At 35.8% G+C, this 14,597-nt stretch overlaps 1 long non-coding RNA gene across 1 annotated transcript; it reads left to right on the plus strand.

Annotated features, from left to right (window-relative positions):
• The first annotated feature begins 334 nt into the window (after nt 1-334).
• On the plus strand, nt 335-1,231 carry LOC128157672 (uncharacterized). The gene is made up of 3 exons (XR_008239844.1): nt 335-634; nt 822-884; nt 1,136-1,231. It is a non-coding gene; the product is annotated as an uncharacterized LOC128157672 (long non-coding RNA).
• The last annotated feature ends 13,366 nt before the right edge of the window (nt 1,232-14,597 follow it).

A 14,597-nucleotide genomic window follows, 5' to 3' on the forward strand; every position in this document is an offset into this window, starting at 1 on the left:
AACAATTAATTATAATTGGCAATAACATGTAATTTCAAATTCTGCATTCTAATTTCAAAAATGGAGATATTAACATGTATTAATCAACCTGTCCATTTTAAGTTTCCTAAGCGTTCATTCGGCAAGAAAAATCCAGAAAAATCCATTAGAAATATTATAGGTGAATAAGGTTCAATATTAGATACGGTTTCAGTAAGGAATGGGTAAGAAATAATCCACGAACAAATGTGTTTTAGCAGGTAACATGTAAAGGTGCGTTTCAAGTAAGTTTTGGTACTGTTACAACAACAACAATTAATGATTTTTACTATACTTTTGTGATAGTGTTGAATTTCGTAAATATTATTTTATGCATTTTTTATTCTAGCTTTACAAATTAACGTTTATCATTACAATAATAAAATCATTCATATTAAAAAGTTGTGTTATACGTGTTATCCCTTAAAGTTAAAAATAGCAAATGGTCAGTTCTATATTTAATTCTGGTTGTTGATTGGCTGAGAGAATTTTCGCGCGGTGCGCGGCAGGTAGTTTTCGAGTGAGGGCTAGTTTTTTGTCGAGCTCAGCAGAGGTGGACATTATATGTCTGAGATTATACGTCAAATAAATACGACTTCTGACATGACCTCATACTGTAAGTTCTTTTACTTTTTAATTCACAGTTAAACTCTAATTAAATAGCGTAATATTTTTGATTGTCTATAGTTTTTACATAAACACTTTTCAGTGAGAATGCTAAGTGTGAAAGCAGATAATGAAATTATTATTTGTTGGTATTCATCAAAAATAGTGTTCTACACGCATACCTTATTGTTTAACAGGATCCTGACTTGATTAACAGCATTTGTCATAATTATTTGAAGTGGACCATGATCCACAATCAGGTATTACAATATTTTGTTACCTAAATAAATCTATAAATTGTTGTTATTATAGAGATGCATATATATGATATATCTCTAAATGTATAAATATATGATTTAGTAATGTTGCATATGTACGTGTAGAAATTACATGGATGAAGTAATTGTTTATGTAAAAGCGATAACTCATATGATTATGTACATCGTATAAATTGTTTATATCATTATCATGTTCTGCATATTATAAGGCACACTCTCATTGTATATTTCAGGGTTGTTCATTTTAATACAGAATATATATATATATGAAAATCCGAACCATCAGTATTGTTATTCTTGGTACAACGCCCAATAATAACGCTACTTCATTGGCGCCCACGTTGGGACCCTGCAGTCATAACTTCAACTCATCGCGGAACTGAATGAAATACCGTCGATACCTGGCTGATCGGAAGTAGTGAACCGAGACGAGTTAACAAGCAAGGACACCTGTGATTCTAACAGCTGAACATTGACCCACTTCTGTGACGTAGTGCTCATTTCGATGCATCAGTGTGTTTGATAAGTTTTCTGGCCAGTACATGTAGTAGTATATAAAGAGTACGCGTACGGTAAGGTTGTCAAATTTACCTGTGTGCACTATTATTTTTCCTTTTATTGTTCACGTTTAAAAAAAAACAATTTGTGAAGAACTGTATGATTGTGAGCTCAATTTTATTTTGTAAGGGAACATTTTGTCAAAGAAGATTGAATTCATAGTTAAATCCGTGTGGGTGTGTGAATTTGAAAGTGCAGACTAACAATCCACTCTTCCCTTTAATATCATCTCTTTGCACGTTTTATACAAGACGATGTTGACATTATGACAGTACATGTTTGAACAGTTGAAGATTACATAATACCGTGTGTCTGTCTGTCTCGTCCATTGAGTAGTCTGTTGTTGTAGAAGTGTCATTCAGTTCAGAATTTCATTTAAATATCTATAGTTGTCTGAATTGTTCCATGTTGACCAGCGCATAGCAGAACATTGAGTCTTCTGAGTAAAAAGTTTAATCATACAGGGTTTGACCAGTCTGTCAGTCATCTAAATAAATATATACATGTAAATCTCGGATAACTAGCGATTATATACGCGTTTTTTTAGAAGCGGTGTAGATTCGCGTGCTAACTTGATCATATTCGCAGGTAATCTAAGTTGCAACTGTAGATAGTATTTGTATTATTCTATTAAGGATCTATTGCTTATGTGAAGTTGTTGTTAGCTTATTTAGTAATTAGTTAGATTAAAAAAAAAATTACAGTTTGAATCCAGTGCTGTCTGAAAATCCGTCACGGATGGTTGACTTCACCTGAAAGTTTGCAGAGTTACCTGTCCTTGATTTAGTACGAGTTACTCATCTTGGATTTTTTTTCAGCTTACTTACCAATTTTTTTTTTTTCAGCTTATCAAGTTAATTAAAATTTTTTTTTGTAGCTTGATAATCAAACATTTTATTTGCAGCAATAAGTTGTAGTTAGAATAATTAGAATAAGGCGTGTTTATTAGAGTTTAGAATTTTTTTAGTTTATTAAGTTAGACTTAGATCTGTGTGTACTTAGAAACATAGTTGCATATAGAGATGGCAACTGGCGATCAAAGTGTTCATTTAAATAGAGGTGATCAGAAAGCAGAATTGAACGAACAGCAAATTATGCGCATGATCGACTATCTAACGGAACATACCGATTACAAGATATTGACTAATGATGAGTATCAAATACTGAAACCTGTTGCACACAGTACACCCTCAGCCGCAAGAGAGAGTGGCGGTGCAAGACCAAAAGATCAAATTCGTAACGTCAAATTTGAAGATCAGTCGCAAATGCAGAATCAGTTTACAGAAGGGCATACAAGTGTCTTATATGATGCAACGAATGTAAGGCCTCGATTTACAATTTTTTCTGGAGAAGAAAAATCTGAGACGTCTTTTGAGGTGTGGAAAAACGACGTTAAATGCGCAATAAGAGATGGCTCAGCGTCAACAAGTTTGATATTACAAGCCATACGTTCGTCGCTTAAAGGAAAGGCTAGGAGTTCGCTGCTAACGTTACCAACTGATGCAACTCCAGACCAAATATTACAAAAATTGGATGGTATTTACGGAAATATTTATCCCAGTGAAAAGTTAATCCAACAGTTTTATGAGGCAAAACAAAAAGAAGGAGAAACTGTCGCAGATTATGGAATGAGACTTGAAAATCTTATACAGACATGCATTGACAGAGGAACATTCAACTCTGATTCCAGAAATGAAATGCTCAGAACAAAGCTATGGTCAGGACTTAGTGACATAGACTTAAGAAACGCAAGCCGTTACAAGTATGACACCATAGGAGATTTTGAAGAGCTGCGAAGGGAACTACGTACTATCGAGTTGGATTTGAGAACATCCGCCTCTGCTTCCGGTACTGCCACAGGAAACAAAAAGCAGTCGCAAATATCCCAAATAGGTATATCGGATACTGACTCGTCTTTAAATACTATACTTAAGAATCTTGAGGATATGGACAAAAGGATGATTGAAGTGGAGAAAGAGGTTAAAAGGTCAAGAGGCAATAGCCGACCTTTCACCCAGAATGAATCTAATGGTCAATCGGGACCAAGGTCATACACCAATACAGAGAATCGTGGTCGGAATTTTAGATCATTTGGTACAGGACGATTTAGAAACAATACACAACGAGGCAAATATTACAGAGGTTACAGACAATATAAACGCACCAATGAGGATTTAAACGGTTAGAAGCTTCTAATGAGGGACAGCTTGGGAGCTTCACAGAGGGAAATTGTCCCGTTAATGTAAATATTGTCAATGATGTACAGTGTGAGAGATGTGGTCAATCTGGTCATCCTGATTGGAAGTGCAGGGTCAGATTAGATCATTCCAAGAGATTTGATTATGATATACAACCTTTTAATGAACGAAAGAGAAATCCAACACAGATATCAACGCTCGTTGGCTCATCAAATGAGGCTCAAGTGTACATTCAGGGTATCCCCACCCAGTCTTTAATTGATACTGGCTCAGCAGTTTCAACGGTCAGCAGAAAGTTTTATGAGACTCATTTGTCTGACATTCCATTACAGTCAGTTGAAAAAGTTGCTAACACTTGAGTGTGCAGATGGCACAGTGTTGCCTTATCATGGTTTCATCGTATGCGAGTTGCAGATTAATGGCATTCCCGATAAATCAGAAACATGTACATGTTTGTTTCTTGTAGTCAATCAAACCAATTATCATGAAACAGTGCCCGTTTTAATTGGAACAAATATTTTGTCGACACTGATGAATGATACTAAGGAGAGGTATGGGGTGAGATTTTTACAAAGAGCTAAATTACATACCCCTTGGTATCTTGCGTTTCGATGCCTTGTGTTGAGAGAAAAGGAGATTGCTCATCGTAATAGTGTTCTAGCCCGAATAAGGTCTGCAGAACAGGACAGAATCACAATATCTCCAAACTCCGATATAACGATCAATGGTTACATGTGTGATACCATACCATATCATCCAGTATGTGGAATGCTTACACCGACCATGAACTCAAAAATACCAAATGATCTGGATATAGAGCCTATATTGGTCACGTATGATACAAAGGCGATAGATGTGGTACCTGTGCGTATTAGCAATATCACCACTAACACAGTCACAGTGAACCCGCATTCACTGCTTTGCGAAATTCAGTATGTCACTGTGCAGAATTTCCCTGTAAACTCAGTTATTGCAGATACATCAAATATACTTTCAGAGATTGACTTACCTAAGGATGAACTTGATGAGGAGCAGCAGCAAAAAGTGCAAAGGTTGCTTACCGAGTTTGAATCACTGTTCTCTAAAGGAGACGATGATATTGGTTACTGTCCATTGTCCATTTGTGGAGCACCGCATAGAGTTATCGGACGAAACACCATTTAAGCAACGTTTCCGCAGAATTCCGCCATCTATGATGGATAAGGTTAAGATGCACATTGAGCAACAACTTGCTGCTGGAATTATACGAAGGTCGCATTCGCCTTTTACATCTAATGTTGTGCTCGTCCGAAAGAAAAATGGCCAACTTCGTATATGTATTGATTATAGACACTTAAACAGTAAGACCAAAAAGGATAATTATGCTTTACCTCGCATAGACGAAATTTTAGATTCGTTAGCAGGGAATGCGTGGTTTTCCGTATTAGATATGAAATCCGGATATTACTAAATTCCCATTGCCGAAGAGCACAAAGAAAGGACAGTCTTTACGGTTGGATCTTTGGGGTTTTTCGAGCACAACAGAATGGCCATGGGCCTAGTAAATGCGCCAGCCACATACCAGAGGTTGATGGAGGAGTGTTTATGGGACTTTCTTCATCGAATCTGCTTTATTTACTTAGACGATGCCATTGTTTTCTCGGGAGACAACTTTGATGAGCACGTAGACAGATTACGGATGGTGTTTCAGAGATTGCAGGATTGTGGTATCAAACTATCCCCTAGCAAGTGCTCTCTCTTCAAACGGCGAGTTAAGTATGTTGGCCATGTTGTGTCTGCAGAAGGTATAGAACCAGATGATGACAAAATTACTAAGGTTAAGAATTGGCCAACGCCCTCAAACTCAGAGGATGTCCGTAAATTTCTTGGTTTTGTTGGTTATTATCGGAAATTTATTATGAATTTTTCCAAAATAGCTCGACCCCTTACGAGTCTAATTCCAACAACCACAAAATCCAAGAAAACAAATAAGAAGAAAACAAAGTTTCCTGACTGGAATTGGGGCAAGGAGCAAGATGAGGCATTCAAAATTCTGAAAGAGCGTTTATCATCCCCTCCTATTTTATCTTATCCAGATTTTGATTTGCCGTTTGAGGTGCATACCGATGCAAGCTTGACAGGCCTTGGGGCTGTACTGTATCAAAAACAGGACGGTAAGGACCGTGTAATTGCCTATGCAAGTCGTGGATTGAATCGTTCTGAAATCAATTACCCCGCACATAAGTTAGAGTTTTTATCTCTAAAATGGGCAGTTACAGAAAAGTTTCAAGATTATCTGTATGGTAAGAAATTCACGGTTGTCACCGATAACAATCCTTTAACGTATGTCTTAACGTCAGCCAAATTGGATGCTACAGGGCATCGCTGGGTAGCAGCATTAGCAGCATTTGATTTTGAAATTCGCTACCGCCCTGGGCGCAACAATGCAGATGCAGATTCGCTGTCCAGACTTCCAGAATCGCAACAGCAAGACCGCATTCCAATTTCCTTAGACAGCGTTAAGACGATTGCCAGTATTTCTATGGTACAGACTCCGTTACCTTTGGTTGAAAGTCTCTCAATCGACAGCGATGCGCTTCAACCTTTGGTGCAATTACCATGTCAGCAGATAAACCAGTTTGATGTTGAAAGAGAGCAGCGACAAGATCCGTTAATCAAGGAATGGATATACTTCGTGGAGAACGACAAATGTCCAGAACAGCACGAGCTACCAGATATTCAAGAGTCGCGCATTTTTAGGAAGAACTTCAGCAGATTTAAAATAAGAGAAGGTAAGTTATTTAGAATTATTCAGACAGAGTTTGGAGTTGTACACCAGCTAGTAATACCTCCTAGTCTTGTAAACGAGGTTTTAAGGCTATCACACAACAGCATCGGTCATCCGGGTAGGGATAAAACTGTAGCATTTATTAGAGAACGTTTTTTCTGGCCTGGGATGTTTAGAGATGCTGATGAGTGGATTAAGGGTTGTAAGAATTGTATATTAAGAAAGTCACCTACCAACATTAGGGCACCCTTAATTAGTATTGAAACCTCAGAAGCATTAGAGCTAGTTTGTTTAGACTACCTTTCCTTAGAAACGTCAAAAGGGGGTTACCAGAATATGTTGGTCATTACCGACCACTTCACGCGCTATGCTGTTGCTGTGCCAACTCGTAACCAGACAGCAAAAACTACTGCTGAGGCATTTTTCAATAATTTTGTTGTACATTATGGGCTTCCGAAAAGGATACACTCCGATCAAGGAGCAAACTTTGAATCCAAAATAATCAAGGAGCTTTGTAGTCTTTGCGGTATTGCACGATCCAGAACGACTCCCTATCACCCTATGGGGAACGGTCTAACTGAAAGGTTTAACCGCACTCTTCTCCAAATGCTACGACAGAGCAAAAGCATAACTGGAAAAAATATGTCGGCCCGATGGTTCACGCCTATAACTCGTTGCGACAGGAAACCACTGGTCAGGCACCTTATTTCCTTATGTTTGGACGACAGCCGAGATTACCTGTTGACAAAGCGTTTGAACTTGATCAGGAAATCACCAAACAACCTATGACAACTTATGTTGCAGAAATGAAGGAAAGGCTGCAGAAAGCTTATGATTTAGCTTCAAAGGCAACTAAAGAAGCTCAGGGAAAACAAAAGAATTATTACGACCTGAAGGTAAGAGGAAATAACATAGAGGTTGGAGACCGAGTTATGGTCAAAATAGTAGCTTTTGAAGGAAAGCACAAGTTGGCAAATCGGTGGGAGGAAGAACCTTATGTTGTTTTGGATCGACCGAATCCAGACATACCAGTATATGTTGTTCGTAAAGAGAATGGTGAAGGACGCAAGTGAAGTAGCGTTACTATTGGGCGTTGTACCAAGAATAACAATACTGATGGTTCGGATTTTCATATATATATATTCTGTATTAAAATGAACAACCCTGAAATATACAATGAGAGTGTGCCTTATAATATGCAGAACATGATAATGATATAAACAATTTATACGATGTACATAATCATATGAGTTATCGCTTTTACATAAACAATTACTTCATCCATGTAATTTCTACACGTACATATGCAACATTACTAAATCATATATTTATACATTTAGAGATATATCATATATATGCATCTCTATAATAACAACAATTTATAGATTTATTTAGGTAACAAAATATTGTAATACCTGATTGTGGATCAGGGTCCACTTCAAATAATTATGACAAATGCTGTTAATCAAGTCAGGATCCTGTTAAACAATAATGTATGCGTATAGAACACTATTTTTTATAAATACCAACAAATAATAATTTCATTATCTGCTTTCACACTTAACATTCTCACTGAATAGTGTTTATGTAAAAACTATAGACAATCAAAAATATTACGCTATTTAATTAGAGTTTAACTGTGAATTAAAACGTAAAAGAACTTACAGTATGAGGTCATGTCAGAAGTCGTATTTATTTGACGTATAATCTCAGACATATTATGTCCACCTCTCCTGAGCTCGACAAAAAACTAGCCCTCACTCGAAAACTACCTGCCGCGCACCGCGCGAAAATTCTCTCAGCCAATCAACAACCAGAATTAAATATAGAACTGACCATTTGCTATTTTTAACTTTAAGGGATAACACGTATAACACAACTTTTTAATATGAATGATTTTATTATTGTAATGATAAACGTTAATTAGTAAAGAATAAAAAATGCATAAAATAATATTTACGAAATTCAACACTATCACACTTTCATGTTAAATACTGAAATCTGATTGATTTAGACGCAGTTGATAAACTGTTCTATTACCCTCATAGTTAGCAACACACTTAGCAACGGGTAACACAACGAATTTGTAAAATGTGCGTAAATTATGCGCGTACGGTTCGCCGTAGATTTATAGAGTGCAGAAAAATTTCATCTAAAATTAAGGACGTTGTTTACTCAGGGTTTGAGTTCCCAAATCCGGATTGTTAAAAAGTTCAATTACATTTTTAAATACAAAAAGTATTTATGAAATGAATTATTATTAATATAACAATCGATATTTTTTACTAAATTATGGAATTAGGCTCTGATCTGACACAGTTTGACTTTAAGCAAAACAGAGGAAATTCGGACTAAATTTCTCAGATTTTGTTTTCCACTGAAATATTTTTGGTAGTACTATGATATTTAAAGTTAAGATTTTATTTGTTAGTCAACATCATTTTGCATATTTTCTGTTGGTTTTATCTTGCTTTTTCGTTTAGATAATCGTATGGCACACACTACAAAAACATTGATAAATGCTTAATAATGATAAAAGACACCATATCTCAAAATTTTGATCATTGACCTCATATAAATTTTATACCAGCAGAGAGAGGTCAATATACTTAGTTTAATACTATAAATGTTTTAGCATTATCATCATTCAGTTTTTTATTATATTGAATAAAAAATGGGTAGTAATTTGAAAACTGATAGAGGAAATTCGGACTAGAATATCTATAAAAATTGTGAATGAAAACTTAATGCTTTGTATCTATTTAATGTCACTACCATTCATAAACTGTATTTCATTTGTTAAAGAGTGTAGCAATTTGACAATGTATTATTTTCTGAATCAAAGTGTAAAATTTTTATGGATTTTTCTTGAATTTCCCAAAAATATTCAATGGTCATTAACTCGAAAAGTAGGTCATTGACCTACTTTTTTGAAAGTGAAGAATAACACTACCATGTAAGGTCTATAACACACAATGGTTGGCTTTTCATTATCATCAGTGGAATTTTTTTTCATTCTGAGTAAACGTCATCCTTAAGACACTCAGTATAATAAAACAAATAGTGCCTGTTTGGGAGGGAAAAAGTTGAAATTGACACCACTCAAAAACCATTGTCAACCCTACTTCACGTCGGTTGACAATGGTTTTCTCGGGGTTATAAGCTGATTGATTGTAGTAAAAATTTTAATGAACTTATAGACCAATTTGTAATCTAAAAAGTTGTTAACACAAACAATTACATGTAAACATTTTTAAGTTTAATACATATGATTAAAAATGGTGTCTTATTTGATTGATTATTAAAAACATATGCATATTTCCAAGTGCGTACAGCGTACATTTCCTCAAAGCTTCATTTTATCATAACTTCACAAAAGCAAAATGGCGGCCAATGCTAACCAAACAAAGTGAAAATCGTTCAAGAAATAAAATTATCTTGAACAAAATCGGAATATTTTGTATTCATTTTTTGTGTTTAATTCTTAAAGATGTCAAAGCCATGTTTTTAAAAGGTGCAAAAGCACGATATTTTACAGGAATGTCCAAAAGTTCTATACAGAGTGAAACAATACTGCATCTTTATTTATAAGATGATAAAATAGAAAATTATGCATTCTATATTAAGATGAGATATGATTCTTTGAACTTTTACTTTTAAAAGCTTAAATGTGTATGTTTATAAATAACAGTGCGTTCATATATGAAATATGTACGTGAGTCTGTAATATTCTCTGCCTGGTTCCAATGTCTTTAAATGGTCGCCAACTTTCCTCGGAATTTTCGACCCTAGACCATGATATCCTCCAGTTCGTGTACCAGCAATGGTGGTTAACCACTTTATTGTCATAATATAAATTTTGAATACATTGTGTTGGTGTAAATTTAACTTTTCTGATACATGTATATGACAATATCCGTGTTGGTTCCACTCTTTTCTTCTCGTTTGTGCCATACCCAGCAGGACGACTTCTCTACTGCCTGTACTTGTCGTACTGCCGAACCACGCACTGTCGACATTATCTTCAACGTCCGAAACAGCTTTCACATCGATTGAGCTGAAAAACCCCAAATACCCAACCCCGAGAGGAAAGGACAAAACCTTTCAACTCTTTTCCTTGCAGTCTGCGATTCAGGCTCTTTCTCTGGTGCACCTCTTCGCAGACTCCTTCCATGATATTGTCAGCTCAATAGTGACTATCGTTTCAGCTTGTTTAGACGTCTGGTCGCAGATTTAATTCAACGATGTCTGAAAATATACGCTACATGTCAAGATCCATCCTAAGGTCCCAGTCTCGCCCTCCCGTGTCGAACACTGATGTGATGTACTTTTTATTTTCTGGTTTCACATCCTTCATGATAACACGGATACCACCTGCCGTCTTACTGCTGTTCCTCTTTCTTGGTCCATCCGTCTCCGCCACGTCCGCAAGCTCTCTCAAGAATGTTCTGTGTCTCCACTTGAACTGTCCTTGTGTCAGTTTAACTGAAGTGAGTGAACACTCGGATAAAAAATGCCGAGAATGGTACACTGTTTTCTACACAGCTTACATGCAGGATTTCCAATATTGTAGATTAGCTGGTGATGGCAGGGTATCGTACACTAATTGTAAAAGAAACACAATCCAGCATGATCCTTCTTTCATAGCCTCGATAATAATGTCATGTTGCGTTTTAGAAGCTCTCATCGTATCCATTCTATATGCTTGCCGAATTCTGCTGCCTGAGATCCTTTGATTTTTTCAATCTCTAATGAAACTACATTCCTTCTTTATGTTTTATCAGCCATTGTTCTGTGCCATTTCTACCAATTTTCTAGACATTGTATTCAGTTGTTCACAAGTCTCTTCTCTACTCTTATCTTTAATAATTTGCTGACCTGTCCTATTTGCCTAGATTTCCGTGGTTTAACTTCATGCATGACCATGTAATGGTATCTTCCATTGATTCAATCATTCATTAGCTTGTACCATATGCATGATGGTCACTGCGAGGTCATCCATTAATCCTCTTATTGGTGGCTGGTTCTTTCTTTGATTCTCATCTTTCTCCTTCTGCTGCTGTTTGAACTGAGCTTATTCCTACATTTCAACCACAAATGCTATTGGTAAAATTGTGCCACCTCTCAAAACTTACCTTTTCAGTTGTTGTCATGCTTTTGTAAACTCTCCAACGGTGAATCTATATGGAATTCCACAATGGTATAGTAGTCTCTGACAATCATCTGCACATGCAGTGGTTCTTGCTAAAAGAACCCAATCTCTGTTGGCTTCTGCGACAACAACCCACACGTATCAGCACGGTCAAGCCAGACAACTGTAAGTTCCTTTTTTGGCCTCTGTTGCTTCTCTGATAAGCTGATTAAGAACACTGGTGTGTCCAAGAAGTCTTGGATTTATTCTGATTTTGAATTGGAGTGATTATATTTGGGATATGAAATAAGCCTGGATGCGACCAAAATGGGGGAAAAGATAGTGAACAGCGACTGCTGGTGAGGCACAGGAGAAACCAACCCTGAAAAAACCCCCAGTAAGAATCTTAGATCTTAGCTTCTTAGTAATAGATCGACTTTGTCCTCGATTACTCTAGCGAAACAGTTAATTTTATATCAAGTTAACCACACAGTTTTAATCATTAGATGCAAGAATAAAAGACATGATACATTTGGTATTGCTGAATTAAATGTCAACACATGATCTTCTCTTTTTCTTGCACACAAGTTCGATAACCCGTGCAACATTGTATGGCATTTGGTGACGAAAGAGTAAGTGAACTTCCTTTACTCTGCATGGATATTTACAATGATTATCATTTATATATGGAGTAGGAATTAAGCTAATGCAAGATCAAGGGAACGCGTTATACCAACAAATATAAGTGTATTTGTAGAACAAAGAATAACCTTGATGTCACCCAAAATTATATCTTAAGCATTTCAAGACCATTTAAAACTTTGTTTTTATAACGTTTCAATAAATGCAAACCACAGTGCATTTGACGATAAAGAGAAAACTTCCAAAACTGTCATAACTGGACATAGCTTGCATGCAAGTCTATTGGACCTGATAATACACAACACGTGTTTATGTCGAACCTGGTTTGGTTTGGCATGGTCATATTTGGTATTCGTCAAGTTCATTTACATATATTTTCATATACTCTGAGTTTGAATTTGCGTGATTGGGCTGAAAAAGAGCTGAATTTTGATTTACTAATAAACATAATGTTAATGTGCTCCAGTTATTTATATTCAGCTACTTTGTGGTTGATTAAATGTTATTTCTGTGAATGATAATTTTGGCTCCATACTGACATTTTGTAAAGTGTATACTCTTGTGCTGATTGGGTTTATTTTCAACAAGACACAGAATATGATGTCATTGTGTCAAGGTCGAATCAGCAATTTGTCATATCTTATTCTCCTCTACGTAAGAAATTGACATCCCATTTCTAAGACGGAACAACATACATGAGTTAATGTTGTTTGTTTTTCTTAAATGACTTAATAAGATGACGCTTACAAAAAGGAAACTACCACTTCCATATCAATTTAGAAAGGAAATGAGTGAATCTAACAATAGGGTTATTCTATATCTAATAAAACATGTACAGGGAACGAGGTGGAAACGAGAGTTAACCACAAACAGCTATCGCAAAGGAAGACAGAATACTTGCATAATGAAGGATCTACGACCGCAATGTTTGTAGCTTATATTTCATCTTACAAAGGTTGTTCTCAGCACATTTTCTAACATTATTCACTTTTTTATAGATAAAAGGTGAATGATATTTTATGTATATATTTAAAAAGTGAAAATTGCAATATACTTGTCTGTACGTTAGATTTAGACATTCCTATTATAAACTTACAAATGTTTGTTAATTGGAGGCAAGTGTTTGATAGAAAATTATTTATAACATACTATTAGAAAACCATTTCTTTAAGAGTCCGATGTCTGCTAAAGATACGGCTCTTTATGCCTACCGAGAACATTGTCTAGTAGAGACAAATGCCTATCAAATAATCATAATTGTTAGACTCAAATCTCTTTTAGAGACTAGTATAATGTCTGTTAGAGACTGAAGTGTGATCTAAATTAAGCAGCTATACGAATTCATCCTTGTTTTTCTTGGTCCCTATCACTGGATACATCATAGATATTACCATTTCATTGAATACATTATGTTTAAGCTAATTGGAAAATAAATAAATAAAAAGACCTGGTGCAAATTAGTAATGAATGCTTTAAGAACTATATAGGCAGGATACAACTTCAACATTACTGGGAAAACAGTCTGCAAATAAAAATCATCCCAATCCTGTAACATCTTTACAAATGAGAAGGCTCGAGTTCTCGTTGGTGAGGGTTCTAGTAAAATCAGTGGTTTCCTGAGCTAACTATTGTTACAGTCATCAATCATCCCTAGAGGTGGGAAAAAGATTAAGTTGTGGTTTCACCTGGGCCAAATTCTGTCTTAAAATCTTTTTTCTCCAATTAGCACCTGTGAACGTAAGAAAACACGATAATTTATGTTTGTTAATGCGTTATTTATTGCCTGTGTTACGACGAAATAACCAAACTTATTTATTCATTGTTGCATTAAAAACAAGGGAGACATTCCACTCGTCTACTCGCCCTTCACATAAAGTTTAACATTATTTCAGCAATTAGGAATACCAATCGGCGAATCTCCTTCCATTAGGACACCCTGCTTTTTCTCTACAATATAGCAGACAGGTGAATTAGACCATGATGTGGTCTTGTTTTGGACAAATCATTTAACAACACAGCCCAAACCACAATGTATCGCCGCCAATGAACACCTGTCAAACAAAACTAAAACTTAGAAAGTCAATGTCAATTAAATCTTATTCTATAGGACAGAGTTTGCTCTATAGTGCAATGGGAAAGTTACTGTTCAACATAAGTGCGTGACATCTAAATTCTCAAATGAAAGATGATGCAATACGGTTGTTTTGATACTACATGTATATCTAGCCTATTTCTAGCCTATGGGAAACAAATCCATCATCATGTACCTGCGAGTTTTGTGGATTTTTAAAACAATTAAAATTCTGTAAAAATCAGATTTGAGGTGGCGTAGAATAAGTCTTTCCCACACTAGACTATTTATGCGACTGACATAAATATGTGTGAAGTCCTTCAAACAT

The sequence above is a fragment of the Crassostrea angulata genome, chromosome 8, assembly GCF_025612915.1.
Source record: "Crassostrea angulata isolate pt1a10 chromosome 8, ASM2561291v2, whole genome shotgun sequence".
In the NCBI taxonomy this organism is placed as follows: domain Eukaryota; kingdom Metazoa; phylum Mollusca; class Bivalvia; order Ostreida; family Ostreidae; genus Magallana; species Magallana angulata.